At 37.8% G+C, this 16,730-nt stretch overlaps 1 long non-coding RNA gene across 1 annotated transcript; it reads right to left on the bottom strand.

The window, feature by feature from the left end:
- Positions 1-11,498: 11,498 nt before the first annotated feature.
- Positions 11,499-16,174, bottom strand: LOC307047515. The gene is made up of 3 exons (XR_013810460.1): positions 15,883-16,174; positions 11,981-12,102; positions 11,499-11,671 (listed from the first exon to the last, which is right to left on the bottom strand). It is a non-coding gene; the product is annotated as an uncharacterized lncRNA (long non-coding RNA).
- Between the last annotated feature and the right edge of the window lie 556 nt (positions 16,175-16,730).

Raw genomic sequence — 16,730 nt, 5'->3', positions numbered from 1 at the left:
TTACAATAAGACTACCCTTATAAAGGGTTTTACGAATAGTTTTTAATTCATTTATTAATGTATATATAAATGTAAATAGAATAAGATAAACAATAACAGAATGTAAAATTAAATACTGTACAGTGGAATAAATACTGCTGTTTGCAGAAATAAACAGTGGAATGAAACTGTCTCTGAGTCTGGTGGTATTTGTCCAGACGGCAGCCGACAGAACAGTTTCGGTGATGGGGGTCTTTGATAATCTTTTATAAAGTAAAGTTGTAATAAGTAAAAGAAGAGTACAGAAAAGTATTCTCAGCAAATCCTACTTAAAGTTCTGTTTAGTCCCGTAGAAGTCCTGTTCTAAAATGGTGTGCGAGGTGACTGGTTAAGTAAAGACGACATTATAAATTACATTACATTTCATTTTGCTGACACTTTTATCCAAAGCGACTTAAAATTACAGGGACATTCTCCCTGGAGTAACTAAGGGCTAATTGCCTTACTCAAGGGCACACTATTGGTGATGTTCCTGGCGGGATTTGAACTCACAACCTTCCGATCTTCACCCCACCTCACTATCCATTAGACCACCACTATCCCTATAAATCTCACTCAGAGTTAAAGAGATGAGTGCTGTCAAAAGTTGGATTACTTCAAGTTTTCTAATACAAAAAAGGAAAACAGAAAGTCTGCAAAAACCATTTATTGGTATATATAATAAGTGTAGTTGAGACCAGGAGGCGGAGTCACAGTCTTACACGCTTCTCTGTGCTCTCGCCAATAAAATACCCAATATTAACGGTGTGTGTGTTTGCCCAAGGAAAATTTAAAGTAAAACCTAATAGAGGTGTCATACTGTACATAATGACTTAATAAAAGTAATTGTAACAACTACTACAGTGCAACAAAACAGGAAGATTAAATGTGGACTCTTAAACATAAGATCTCTAGCATCTAAAGCAATATTGGTAAATGATTTAATATCATATATTATAATAATATTATATTATAATATTGATAAATGCTGTCTCACTGAGACTTGGTTGAGACATGAAGAATATGTCAGCATAAATGAGGCCACTCCAGTTTTTATCAACTTTGGTACTTAAAACAGATGAAGTAATTATCGTAGGTGACTTTAATATTCATGTTGACGATGATAAAAATAGCCTTACTGTTGTATTTAACTCTATATTAGATTATGTTGGTTTCTGTCAGAGTGTAAATAAACCAACCCATTGCTATAATCACACTCTCAACCTTGTTCTGACTTATGGTATTAAAATTGAGCAACTATTAGTCGAACCGCATAATCCTGCTTTTTCCGACAATTTTTTGGTAACTTTTGAAGTACTATTGCTAGACGACAAAGCATTAGTCAAAAGCTCCTGCAGCAGAAACCTATCTGTTAGTGCTATAGCCACATTTAAGGAAGAGATTCCACCAATACTTAACTCGATAGCATGTCTGTATGCAAGGGAGTAAACGTATACAAAATGTACACCACCCCGAATTGATCATGTTGTTGATAGTGCTACAGATGCCCTGCGAATAAAATTAGACTCTGTTGCTCCTTTGAAAAAGAAGAAAATAAAACAACATAGACTAGCTCCATGGCATAATGCCGAAACCCGCAAAATAAAGCAAAAGTCGAGACAACTTGAAAGGATATGGCGTTCCACTAAACTTGAAGAATCTCGTTTAATTTGTCATATTACTCTCAATGAATATAAGAAAGCACTGCGTAAAGCGAGAGCAGCTTACTACTCTTCATTAATAGATGAGAATAAGAATAATGCAATATTTCTTTTCAGCACTGTAGCCAGGCTGACAGAGAGCCACAGCTCGATTGAGCCTTCTATTCCTATAGTACTCAGTAGTAATGATTTGATGTAGTTTTTTAAACAATAAAATTGTTACTCTTAGAAACAAAATTAATGACCTCTTGCCTTTGACCAGTATAGTGTTATCAACAGCTCCCAGAAACGTAAGTTCTAATATTACACTAGATAGTAAACTAGAATGCTTTTCAGCAATAAACCTTGAACAATTAAATTCAATGATTCTCTCTTCTAAACCATCAACGTGTATGTTAGACCCAATTCCAACTAAGCTGTTGAAGGAAGTTTTTCCATTAATTAGCACTTCTTTATTAAATATTATGAATATGTCTTTATTATCAGGCTATGTTCCACAATCATTCAAAGTAGCAGTGATAAAACCGTTTCTTAAAAAGCACAACCTCGATCCAGAGGTTTTAGCCAACTATACACCTATTTCTAATCTTCTGTTCCTCTCAAAAATTCTTGAAAAAGCGGTCTCAAAACAGTTGGGTGATTACTTAAAAAACAATTATTTATTTGAAGATTTTCAGTCTGGCTTTAGAACACATCATAGCACAGAGACAGCTCTGGTTAAAGTCACAAATGACCTTCTAATAGCCTCAGAAAAGGGACTTGTCTCTATTCTTGTCTTGCTCGATCTCAGTGCTGCATTTGATACTATCGACCATGATATCCTATTGCAAAGACTAGAGCACTTAGTTGGCATACAGGGAACTGCTTTAGGCTGGTTTAGGTCCTATCTATCTGAACGGTATCAGTTTGTGTCTGTCAACGATGAATCTTCCATGCAATCCAAAGTTAGCCATGGAGTGGCACAGGGCTCAGTGCTTGGACCTATTTTGTTCACATTATATATATATATGATATTTAGGGCCGGGACTCGATTAAAAAAATTAATCTAATTAATTACAGGCTTTGTAATTGATTCATCACAATTAATCGCATTTTTAATCACATATAAATATTTGACCTGAGAACAGTGAGAAGCAATTTTTTTCACATGGATTTTAGTATACCTTTGAATAATGACTGAATACATAAGCTTAAGCAACAAAACATTGTTTATTTTTTTCAAGGATGTACTTAACCAAGACCAACAGAAAAGTGCGATTTTTGCCATAAAGTGTAGCAATAGCATATTTAGGAATATAGTACATTTCAGAGATTCAGGTAGCCTATAGGTAGGTAGACCTTCTGTAAACCATAACACTTTGTTTTTTAAGTAAAACACAATACTTTCAAGTACATTCAGAACATTGGAAACCCTGACTATTAGAAAACATCTCTCTGTTGCTTCAGAGGCCATAACAGACTTTGTTGATTTAAAAAAATCTAATCAATTTCAGTCCAACTCTCTCAATAACCTTGGCCAAAACAATAAACAGTTCAACATAAAGTGCCAGTTGCACCAACAACATAATAAATAGTTCAACATAAAGTGTACAGTACCATTTAAAATAAAATAAAAAAGTGCCAGTGATTGACCTCAATCCCTCCTATTCTTCCAATATCCTGATGAAAAATAAAATCTCTCTGTTGCATAGGCCACTGTTTGATCAACGCGAATTGGGTGTGGGTCCTTGTACTCCGAGTCGGGCTAACGTCCACGCTAGCTTCCACGCTAGCTGCTATAGGTTTTGCATTGAGGTGATACTTGAGGCTTGATGTGCTGCGGTGATATGCAAATTCCTTTTTGCGTAATTTGCAAACAACCGTGCTCTTATCGATGCTTCCATCCGTCCGTTTTTTAAAACAAAATATCCCATCCACAGGGCCAACCAAAGCGGTCTCATCAGCTTGTTAGTTCATGTTTGACTATTGTTCACTGTGGTTTGTTGTTGTTTGAAGTCATGAACGTTAGTTGGTGCTCCAGTATAATCGGTACCCCTGAAACTCATCCAGTGAGAAACGTTCCGCGGTGCAAAAATAAGTGCGATTAAAATGCGTTAATTTTTTTAACGCGTTAATTTTTGTGTAATTAATTAATCTTAATTAACGCGTTAAAATCCCGGCCCTAATAATATTATAAAGAATCATTCTGTACATTTCCATTGTTATGTGGATGATACACAACTATATTTATCTGTCAAGCCTGATAAAACCAATCATCTAAATACAATTCAAGACTGCCTCAAGGACTTAAAATTGTGGATGACCTTACATTTTTTTATGTTAAACCAACTAATCCTCACTCCCAGGTGGGCCTATGTTGACGTTAGGTCAAGTCCCCTGCTCTGAAAAAAAAGGCCGTTGGATTAACATGATTTTAATATGGAAACCGGTTGCACACATTAAAAACATGTGTACTCAAAACTATTCCATTATGTTAAAGACACACAACTATGTTATGTCAAAGAAACATGAAATTGTTATGTTCATTTGAATATTTCCTTTAATATAGGTATATTCATTTACCCTATGTTTAACCAACATGACTTTTTTATGTTCATTTTAGGCTTTTAATATGCTCAGTATTATTTAACTTGTACCTGTTAAAGCAACATGATTTCTTTATTTAAGCTTCACTGTTAAACGTCTGTTGGACTTAAGTAATAAAAAACATGGAGATCGGTTGCACATATTAAAATCATGTGTACTCAAAACTATTCCATTATGTTAGAGACACACAACTATGTTATGTCAAAGAAACATGACATGTTTATGTTAATGTGAATATTTCCTTTAATATAGGTATATTCATTTACCCTATGTTTAACCAACATGACTTTTAATGTTCATTTTAGGCTTTTAATATACTCAGTATATTTCAGTTGTACCTGTTAAAGCCACATTAATGTTTTGTTTAAACTACATGCTATAGTTTTCAGTTTAATCTACCTAGTGCTCAAGGGGTACATAAGATTATTTATTTCATGTGAATAGAGGCATTTCGTACAATCTTCTTCAGGATTCATCCTAATCTCTTATATCTACAGCATTTATCACAACATTTTAAAACAAATAGTCAATAAAGACAAACATTTCTTTGAACAACATTCATGTATTTTTCTCAAAAAATAAAACAATATTAACAACCACCACATATCCAGATGAGCTTTTGGTTTTTCCCATCATGCAGCCCCAGGAGAATTAACAAATACATTGAAAATAAAGAAATAGAAGAAATAGAAAATGTTTGTGATGCATGTACATATACATTATTGTGTGAGAACACTGCAAGGAAGCTTAAAGGAAACTATTCTCCCGACCAAAATAAAGGTTTATTGTGCCAAATGGAAAAGAAAGGCTTATTTTTGTAACTCATTCATAGTAAACAATTAACAGAAAATGTCAACGCCTAGCCGAAAAAAGGAAATGTTCTTGCAAATCCATTATTTAAATAGTAACCCGCTAATATGAAAGGGCACTTTAATGCAAAAAAGCAATGGCATTGCTTTCGAAAAATACATGAAAGTATAATAATGGCCTGGTTTCTCACCACATATGCACTAAAGAAAGTATTACAAATAAAAACAAGAACTGACATTTTGAAGTCAGTGCAATCAGCGCAATTAGTACATTCTGAAACACATGACAAGTGGTACTTTCTGAAAACACATGACCCCAGGAAAAACCCACATTTCTGAAACATACAAATCAAGCAAAAAGCATGAGCAAAGGAAGTGCAAGACAGTTGTATCGATGAAAGTCCAGTATAAATGCTGTAAAAGTGCACAATGGTCCATGGCAACAGCTCACTCAAACAGTTTGTTTTTAAACGCTTGGGCTTTCTTGGAGACCATGTTGCCGTCTAGCTCCATTAACATTTGCTGGAGCACTTCGAACGTGCACTTCAGTTTAGGGGGGTAGTTCAGGTTTATTGCATACATTAGTCCGAACAGCATGGTAGCAGCTAATGCAATGTTGTCCACATCAGTTAGTACCTGTTGGCCTTCCAGGACAATCTGTCCTCTGGTCTCATCTGTCCTCTGGTCTTATGGTGGAATTGTGTTTGACAACATAAAGTCCCACTGTAATCCCCTGAATGGACCGCAGAATGACGTCTTCATCTTCAGCCTGCAGAGTGCACAGTCACAAAAGGAACAGAGTGAGATCTAACAAATCAATACATATATATACCCATTACTAATTCCCTGTGTTTAACAAGTACATTTGGTCAGATTTCTGTACTTTTAAGCCTCCTTCTTATCTGATATACTCCTGTCTGACCTGATAAAAAATGTTTCATTTCCTGTATCCGTTTTAAATTAAAAGCCCTCTAGCTTAGTGTAGTCTGGCTATTAAACAAAAAACAGGGATGTTCACATAATTTAGGTTATATACTATGTGGTGTTTCAATAAATACATATTTTAACGCCCAACAAAAAAATAAAAAAGGTCAAATATTACTTCTACTGACCACAAACTCTCTCATTGAGGTACACACACAGCCCCTTGAGAAGACAATCCCGGCGTAAATCGACATTATCAACCTAAGTGAAGGGGAATAAGAAAAGAAAGAATCTATTTTGCTCAATGAAATGTGTACACTATTGACTCGATGTATAATTTCCTAAAAATGAATTCTTACTTGAGTCATGTTTGACATAATACAGTTCAGACGCTGGCCTATCTGTCCTCCTCTATTCTCAAAAACCTTCAGAAGTTTGTCAGATAGCACATCCAGCTGAGAGAGAAATCTTGATTGGAGGGGCAGGGTTGTTATGCGCTTAAACTCTGCATTTATCAAAGAAAAAAAAATATCACAGTCATAAAAATCATGAAATCACTTCATTTTCTAATGATGTTATGATTGTAGTTGTGTGCTTGCCTCAAAACGATGCAGAGAAACTAGTCCGTGCATGTGTTACTTCAAGGCTATCTTATTGTAACTCTTTATTATCAGGGTGTACCAAAAACTCGGTTAAGTTGCTTCAGCTGATTCAAAATGTATTGACCAGAGCACGGAAAAGGGACCACATTACTCCTGTTTTGGCACTATAGTGAGAATGACTTTTTATATCAAGTACAAACAACCAGGTTAGACTACATTACATTTAATTTACCTTTTTTTTCCAAAGCGACTTAAAATAAGTATTACTGTAATATAAGACTACAGATGTAGCGATTCATTTCAGACAGTTTGAAACGCGAGGACCGTGATTGGTACGTGATCTGCCCTCGCTCAAGGGAAAACCTCCAGTTTGACTTGAGACTGCCCCCGTGATAGATAAATGTAATTATAATGAAGCCAGCTGCAATGGATCATTGATCCACCAGGGGGTGCAGTGGGGTTCCACACTGGAGCTCATGTGAAATAAAGTCAGATACAGTACGCTGGATGTACAGCGGAACTTTGTTAAGATCCATATGTCACGGATACCATACTCTGTGCTAAATAAGAGACATGTAATAATTTACAAAACATCACCATGTTGTTATTTAACAAAATAATGTTGTTTAGTCGAAAAAAACGAACAGGAGGAAATGCAGCCCGGCTCTCGATTTTTAATCCTAATTTAATCATCATCTTCACCACGATAATTTATGTTTATGTTCGCCGAATTCACATGAAATCACTGACACATATGAATATACTGTATTCAACTTCATTAAAACGTTATTAACGTGCCTAAACTCAGTAATTCACTAAAAATATTTATATTTTAAATGGAGCCTCGTCGGCAGATCAGGATCCCAAAGCGTGGCGGAGGGATGCTGATCTGCATGACGGGTACTATTTTCCCCATAAGGAACAAGTCGCTGCAAATTATCCCGCTTATTACACGGCCACATTCTCAACAAAGTAACGACATGACTCCCAATATTAATTTAAATGCTTTTATGGATTTAGAAAATGTTTTTATTGATTTAAAAAATAGTTGTATGTATTGATTTAAATTGACATGCATCCGCTAAGAAAAATAGTCCGTTGTTACCGTTTTTTAAACAGTCTGAATGAAACGGCAGCTCTCAGCTGTGTATTTACACAACTAATGGCCCATCAACCACAGCTCTCTCCCCCCCCTCCCCCCCTGATCTTTCTTCTCCAGCAGCTAAATTAACTGGATGTTACTCTGAGTGACCATAGACTGTATGTGACAAGCTTACAGTTAGTGACGTAACAACACCATAAAAGCTGGTGGGTTGAAAGCAATACGGGAGGTAAAAATAACTAGAATAATTGTGATTCATTTATTGTGGCTTTTATGTTTTTAGGTATAAAATGTTATGTAATTCAGGCTTATAGTTCACCCTTCTCTAAAAGCCTTCAACAATGACAATATTCATAGTAATTTAATAAATCCTTCCAACACATATTGTAAAAAATAGCCTACTGTAAGTTAAGAAATCATTCCAATATGTACATCTTCTGATGTAACAACAATAACATTATAAATAGTAACATAGCTGAACATGGTATTGCATATTTAGCTTTGAGTGTTACTGACCTGAGATTTTTTTATTACATGAATTAAGGTGACTGAGGCTTTTTAACATACAGGGATGCAAACTCATCAGGTATGAAAAAGGTGACAAGGATCCAAGCCCCGGGCTCCCCCACCCCACGGAATAATAGAGGATTTTAGCAGTCAGAACAACTAAAGCAGCAGTGTTAATAATAACAGAAACGCCAAAGAGTCACATCTAATAGAAATATATAAAAGAGATCGATGATCTCAAGGGACCAATCTGTCTAAATAAAGGTTTGAAATGAAATGAAATGAAAAGCATTTATTTTAAATTGTGTAGCAGTCAGTTTATAATTTTGGCAGCACTGTTGAGCATTTTGAAAATGTATTTTCATGCCTCTGTGCAAGGCTTAAGTCTTTCTATCTTTATAGCCACATGGTGTAAAGTAGCTAAGTTCATAAACTCAACAAGTACTATACTTGGGCACAATTTTGAGATACTTGTACTTTATTTAAGTATTTCAATGTTTTGCTACTTTGTTATTCTACTCCACTACAGTTCAGAGGTACATGCTGTACTTTTCCTCCACTCCATGTATGTAATACCTTTAGTTACTTTACAGATGTGGATGAATGATGTGAAATATAATCAAGTGTTAATTCCGACTTTAGTTCCACCTGGAGTAAATCCACAAGCTACCCTGCAGTATACAAAGTCATTCAAACTAGCTGCACCTTTACCAGCTTTGAGAACACTTTCATGATCAATCATTATAAAACATATCATATCTATTATTCTGAAATGGACCAATCTGCACAATGACTACTTTTACTGTCGCTACTTTCACTATATTTTGATGATAATACTTTTCTACTTTTACTTGAGGAACATTTTGAATGCAGGACTTTTACTGTAACAGAGTATTCCTACACTCTGGGACTATTACTTTTACTCAAGTACAAGACCTGAGTACTTCTACTTTTACTCAAGTACAAGATCTGAGTACTTCTACTTTTACTCAAGTACAAGACCTGAGTGCTTCTACTTTTACTCAAGTACAAGATTTGAGTAGGCTACTTCTACTTTTACTCTAGTACAAGATCTGTGTGCTTCTACTTTTACTCAAGTAGGCTACAAGACCTGAGTACCGTAATTTTCGGACTATAAGCCGTGCCTTTTTCCCTATTTTTCGACGCTGCGGTTTATATAACGGTGCGGCTAATCTATGGATTTTTACAGCTAACGGCCAAAACCTTTAACTCTATGGGCTCTATGGCCGGTCCGCGGACCCCCACCTTTAAGCGGCGGGTTCCAGGAGGAAAAGCTGGAGGCCGGAAAAGAGTGAGACAGGTAGCGCGCAAAAGTAAAAGTGGAACCGAGAGTGGTATGCCGCTGCTGCGGCTTATATTCAGGTGCGGCTTATAGTCCGAAAATTACGGTACTTCTACTTTTACTCAAGTACAATATCTGAGTACTTCTACTTTTACTCAAGTACAAGATATATATACTTATACCACCTCTGTTTATACCCTATGAAAAAAACTATTAGAAATAGAAGGCTAAAGCTAACGTTAGCAGATAGTGACAATGTATGCTAGCTAGCTAGCTCAACGATTCCTTAAATAATATTGCCACAGAAAAACTTTTCAGTTCACATCACGCTCTGCCGCTCCGACAGGGAGCTCTGCTCTGAACACCTGAACGGCCCGTTCTAACAGCTGTTCACCAGCGGTCCAGTCTGTGCCACAGTGACTCCGGACGCACAGTTAATATTAACGAACGCACCCGTAGGTAATGTAGCTGCTGAAGCTAGACCATCATCTCGGAGCAGCAGAGCCTTATTATATATCCATGAGCAGAGCCGACAGGCAGGAAGACTCGAGCACACAGCTCGTACTTCATTATAATATATAAAAAAAGAACACCATGCGTGTCATGATGGCACATAACAGCTCACGGCCGCAGATTACTCCGGGTCCCGGACCCCCCCATACCCCAAAAATATTTTTATTGCAGATCTACATGAATCACACAAATGACTTATTTTGGATTCAAAACGGCGAATTTCGCCGAAAGGTGACAAGTTTGCATCACTGAACATAGACAGAGCACAACTGAAACATAACATCTGAGATGTAACAACATAATACACTTTTTGGGGATGCTTGGGATGTGAGTGAGGGACACGGCTTAGAACGGGCGTGTCGCCTGGCAGGACAGGAGAGTGTGTGCACCAGCCTGCCTTGATCTATGAATTCATGTCCGTGACACTCACTGCTGCCCACAGCTGTTTTATAGAAGGAAATTCCTTCACTTCATGAAAGTGTTTTAACCACACACACCTCCACACACACATGACGGGTGTTATTTTCCCCATAAGGAACAAGTCGCTGCAAATTATCCCGCTTATTACACGGCCACATTCTCAACAAAGTAACGACATGACTCCCAATATTAATTTAAATGCTTTTATGGATTTAGAAAATGTTTTTATTGATTTAAAAAATAGTTGTATGTATTGATTTAAAAAATAGTTGTATGTATTGATTTAAATTGACATGCATCCGCTAAGAAAAATAGTCCGTTGTTACCGTTTTTTAAACAGTCTGAATGAAACGGCAGCTCTCAGCTGTGTATTTACACAACTAATGGCCCATCAACCACAGCTCTCTCCCCCCCTCCCCCCTTGATCTTTCTTCTCCAGCAGCTAAATTAATTGTAGGTTACTCTGAGTGACAAGCTTACAATTAGACACAACACTGTCATTGCAAGCAGGGGTGCCGCCAGGGATTTTGGGCCCCGTGAAAAGATATCAAATTGGGCCCCCCCCATCACCAGGCCCAGGCCACGCCAACCAAGCACAATTGCTAACCACACCTCCAGAACCCAACCCACTCATGTATGCTTTAAATAACTCCACCTGTACAGGCTTGCATCTATCTTGTAGTCCAATACTAACCGCACAATATTTACTGACACTGAGCTGTGAAAATATAACACTGTGCAGACGTGCAACATTCTGCTGCAGTAGAATTCACTATTTGATATAACACTAACATTCCTGACAATAATAATAATAATGACCTCTTAAATTAAAATAAAGTGAACATTACCACCAACAAAATCATTTATAAAATGCTATAACACAAAAAATAACATAAGCAGCAGATTTATTTTAAAATTAAATATACATACAAACTACAAAATATGCAGGTATTAAAGTGGGATACAACGGAAATGGAAATGAAAAGGCCTTATGGTGGTGCCAAATCAGAGCCTATTGCCTTTTCTCAGTCTTTTTTTTACAGCTTCCTCACTTTGTCTGTCCTTTTCCTCACTTTGTCTGTCCCTTTCTGTACACCTTCTCTTTTCTTCACTGGAGCCTTCATCCTCCTCATCTACACTGGTACTGCCACTGGCACTGTCACTGTCCTTCACCTCTTCCTCCACTTCCACACACCTTCCTGACAAAACTGAAGAGGGCCCTGGCTCTGTAGAGTGTACATGACACATATGATAATATATTCTTTGATATTAGTATTAATATCATAACCAAAATGTTGGTGATTAACATTTTATTTACCTAATACAGACTGATCACTCAACGCTTCAAACATCCTAAATAGACTAAAAGCAGTTTTTTGTCTTATATAGATCAGAGGCTATGTGGGAAAATACTGTGTTTGAAATGTATAATTTAAATTAGATGTTAGCTTTTTGTTTTGATATATATATGTGTTGTATTCCAGTCTCCCTTCAGATATGTTAAGTGGCATGTCATTCAACACAATGCTGCTCACCTCCTTCAGTTGGGAGAAAAGCTGGTTCAGGTTCAGCCTTATAGGCAGTGGCGGAGCCAGGATATTTTCAGTGGGGTGGCCAGGATGGAACCAGTGATCATTTTGGGGTGGTATTGCAATCACTATTATATGAACATAAAAATACAAACAAGGGATTATTTAAGGCACCTACAACACACCTCTACATTATTTGGGATTAAGCTAGTGGTGGAATAGATCAAATCATATTCAGTATATCTAACTATTTTTTTCGTATTCCCGCAGGCAAAGTATCAACAAAGCTTACATTATACAAATGTAGTGCAATATACAGACTGTTTAGCTTATGGTGATCAGCAGCCCTATGAGCTCATTCTCTCAGTGTATCATCAGGAATACAGAGACACACACACATCATTTAAATAAGAGTTTTTAAATTCAATTATTGGTTAAGAATAAACATATTAAAGTAAATAACAATAAACTATAGCCCTTAACCCTGTAAGGCCCCCGGTTGTAATCTTACAACATTACTTTAAGCTATCCAAAAAAGTCAGTAAATGTTTTTTTGTTTTTTTTAAAAGACAAAGTTTACATAGTCAAAAGGTCCTTTTGTTCAGCCTCACAATGCTATTGGGTAGTACATTTGTGTTTATAGGTCCTGCCCTCTGGAGCATACATATAAGACTAACATTCCTGACAATATATCTCAATAGTCATCTTTTCTGGTGTAAATGCCTTTTTAATAATAACATTTTTGAATGGAACATTCTCAACACGAATGCATCAATCCAAATAAATATAACTTAAATATGTGGGAAAATACTGTGTTTGAAATGTATAATTGAAATGAGATGTTAGCTTTTTGTTTTGATATATATATATATATATATATATATATATATATTAGGGCTGCCCAGGACAAAAGATTTTCCTGGTCGACCAATGGTCGTCAGGTAAGGCCACTGGTCGACCACTGATCGACCAGTGGCGCGAATGAAAGCGCACGCAGAGACAAACCGCCTTTTTCGCGCAACCGGCAAGTAATTAAATTATGATTCTGAATGTGTTGGAAAAATCAACAAGGAGACTGTCTTAACATTTTGTTAATTTATTTCAACACAACACACCATATAAAAACATCACACAACTTATGAACTTTTAAAACCAAAACAATAACTTTATAAAACAAAAACAAAAAACAGTCTTCTGTTAAAAAAATTAATCTAAACTATCTTTTTCGTTTCTTTTAAACATGTAAAATAAATATAAATTATATAAACAAACGAATAAATAGATATAGGCTCAAGCCAACTTAAATATTTAAATATCAGTGCAAAAGTAAACAGGCCTACAGAGAAGTATTCTCAACATGAAAATAAAACTTTCAGTTTTTTTCCTGAGGTCGGAATGCAAACAAAAATTATAAATATACCGCAAAACTTAACTTAAACACTTCAGTTGAACTAACGAAGAACGGAAACTATAAACTACAAAACTATGGTGTTATATTAGGCTAGGCCACTACCTGACTTTCAGGGTTTCCCTCCGATCTTAGTCTTCTCATATTATGAGACAAGAACACAAGTTTGTCTGTGTTGTCCTGGAGAAGTGAGCTCCGTTTCTTGCTCACAATGAAGCCGGCTTTGGAAAATATGCGCTCCGATGGCGTGGATGTGGAAGGGATGGAGTGGATGCGCTTAGCTGCTCTGGCAAGCTTGGGATAGCGTTCCTCATTCATTTTCCACCAAATCAGTGGTCCCTTGTCAACCTTGGTTCGGTCCTCCAAGTATGTCTTCATTTCATTTTTCTCTTCTTCCGTCTGTTGATCTTCATCAAAGGCCATCAGCATTGATATGTCCTGCTGCTTTTCCCTTTGCCTCTTTGGTGTGGGCTCACTTTCCTCTGCGCCGCTGCTGTCCTCTTTCTGAGCAGTAGCTTCATCTGCTGGAGATAAACTCTCAGCCAGATCCCACACCGTTGTGTAGGCCTATGCATCGTCCCGTTTCTCTGCACCGAGGAATGACAAGCTCTTGAACCGTGGGTCAAGGACTGCAGCTTGAATATATATGCTGCCCTCCAGACTCCCTGTGAGCTCCCACCTTTTGTCGATTTCCTCTGTGATTTTTTTCTTAACTGCCTTCACGGTCGTGCTGTCATCATCACGACTCAACGAGTGGCGCCTCTTCATGTTGACGAGCATCGGCAGCGTAGCAGACAGAGATGCGTTTATATCTTGTGAGAGCAGCTCGGTGAGGGTGATCATGGGCCTCAGCACGGAGACACTGTCCTCCGCTGTCCTCCATTGGGCAGTTGTGAGATCCAGATCTCGGTCAGATGGTGGTGGGTGGTCCCGGGTTCTGAAAGCACAGCTGTAACCGGACATCTCTGTTCCAGAAGACGCTCCAGCATTGAATAAGTGGAGTTCCATCGTGTGGACACATCTTGTATCAGTTTGTGTTCAGCCACATTCTGTTGCTTCTGTTTCAAAGTGAGAGCTCCTGTTGCCTTGGCACTTTTTTTGAAGTGTTCCACAAGGCGTCTGGCAGCAGCAATCACTCGGCAGATGGGATCTAATTTAACAGCCGCGTTTATGCACACCTGCAAGGTGTGCCCCGCACAACGAATTCCCTGGACATTACCCCAGCACGGGTTTTGAGATAGCTGTTTAGCGCACAACACCATATTAGCGGCATTGTCGTGTACCTACCACATCGACCCTCTTTTGTGGCGGAATCCCAAACTCCTCCATCACTTCGCTGAGTCGCTCTGCTATGTTGGCAGCCGTGTGGCTCACCTCCAGCACTTTAGTCTCCAACACGAATTAATGTAATTGCCATTTTTGGGAAATAAAGTATGCCGTCACAGTCATGTAACCATCCATTTGGTTGGAGGTCCATGTGTCAGTAGTGAAGCTGACTACTGTGCAGGCTTTAAGTTTCTCCAAAAGTACCTGTTTGGTCGTGTTATATTTGTTTTTAATGGCGTGCATTACGGTGTCACGTTTGGGTACAGTGTAACCCGGTTCGATTAACTTCATCATCTGTTTGAACCCTTCCCCCTCGACAATGTTTACAGGTCTCATGTCCAGTGCCACAAAATCTGCAATTTTGTCGGTGATGTCTCTCTTCCTTTTCTCGGAAAGAGGGGGCTTCAAAACGAGTGTTGTCTGTGAGAGTTTCAATGGCGGCTGCGAAGATGAAGTTGAGGTAGAGGCGGTGGCCCTATCAACGTATAGTGGATGAGCCTATTGAGAGAAATGCACATTAATTTAAGTTTACACTAAGCCTAATAGCCCACAATATGACAATACATTTTATCTAACAGGCTTTTTATTAAGGCTAGAGCCGCAGAGCGTCCATCCTTTAATGGCTTGAACGGTCCTTACATGTTTCAGGTTATAAGTCATGTTTGTAGTTGATGAATGATAGGAGAATATTTGCTTGCAAAGTTTGCATATCACCTTCTTCGGGTTGTCTGTTACTTTTTCGAAATGCTCCCAAGCTCTTGATTTTACGCCTGACATGGTTAAAACTATCAGCTTATCTGACGTGAAAACAAGTGACTAACTGTCACCTCCTGTTTCCTGTTTTTTTTTTTTTTTTCGGCGACCAACGACCAATTAAATCTTGACCGACCAAAGACTCTTTGGCCGACTAACCTTTGGTTGTCTAATCGGGGGGCAGCCCTAATATATATATATATTGTATTCCAGTTTCCCTTCAGATATGTTAAGTGGCATGTAATTCAACACAATGCTGCTCACCTCCTTCAAAGTTAAATTAAAAACCTCTGCATTTTCTATATAGATATTAACATTACTTAATGTCAGCTTCGTAAAAAAAAAAACATAAAAAATATTATTTACAATGGACTACGCTTAGCTAACAGACTAATTTCCACCACTCATGGACCACACTCACCTTTTCTCTTGAAATACTGGGTGACATACTGTCTTCCTTTAGTCCCTCTCTCTTTTCTTTCTCTCCTTTCTTTTCTTTTTGAAAGCCTGACTTTGTGAGTCATTGAGACATGGTGTTGTACCCTTAAAAAGGGAAATAGTGAGTGAGAGAAGTGAAGACATACAATCACACAGCTCCCGCCTTCACTCGTCTGAGTCGAGCCATCTTTAAAATGAAGCTTATACATTTACAATGAATACACTCAAATTTCAGGACCAATAATTATGACTAAATTCTCCTTTATCTTTAGCTCTTTAACAGTGGTAAAAAACATATGTATGGACATGTGAATTCAACAGTGCCTAGCTTAGCTGCTAATAACATGACAAACGGTCAGATTCAGCGGTACCACAAGGTATACAGCAGCTAGCTTCAATGACCACAAAGTTAGCCAGAGTTAGCAAGAACCTTCAAACAATACAACAAAGAGCAAAATACACACTTTCCTCTCACAACGAACCACGGTGATGTAATACAGATGACATATATAACATGGGTTGATAGATGTATAGTGCTTTGTATACTCTAATTACCTTAAAAAGGGAAATATTGAGTGAGAGAAGTGAAGACATACAATCACGCAGCTCCCGCCTTCGCTCGTCTGAATCGAGTGAGGAAGAGCGCAGTGATCCCTCCCACTGGAACCCCAAGGCATTACCAACAGATTAACGCACAATCAGCCCATACAGTAGGATACATCTATCTCTCAGAATAGACTAGTCTTGTCTGTCGCAATGGCACACACGTAAGTATTAGCATCCCTGCTCACATGCTCTCACTCTCTGCTAGAAAGTGCCGTTAGGAGGCGG

This window comes from Notothenia rossii, assembly GCF_949606895.1.
Source record: "Notothenia rossii genome assembly, chromosome: 7".
NCBI classification, from domain to species: Eukaryota; Metazoa; Chordata; class Actinopteri; order Perciformes; family Nototheniidae; genus Notothenia; species Notothenia rossii.
The sequence above is the reverse complement of the archived record's forward strand: the minus strand, read 5'-3'. Positions and strand labels throughout refer to the sequence as shown.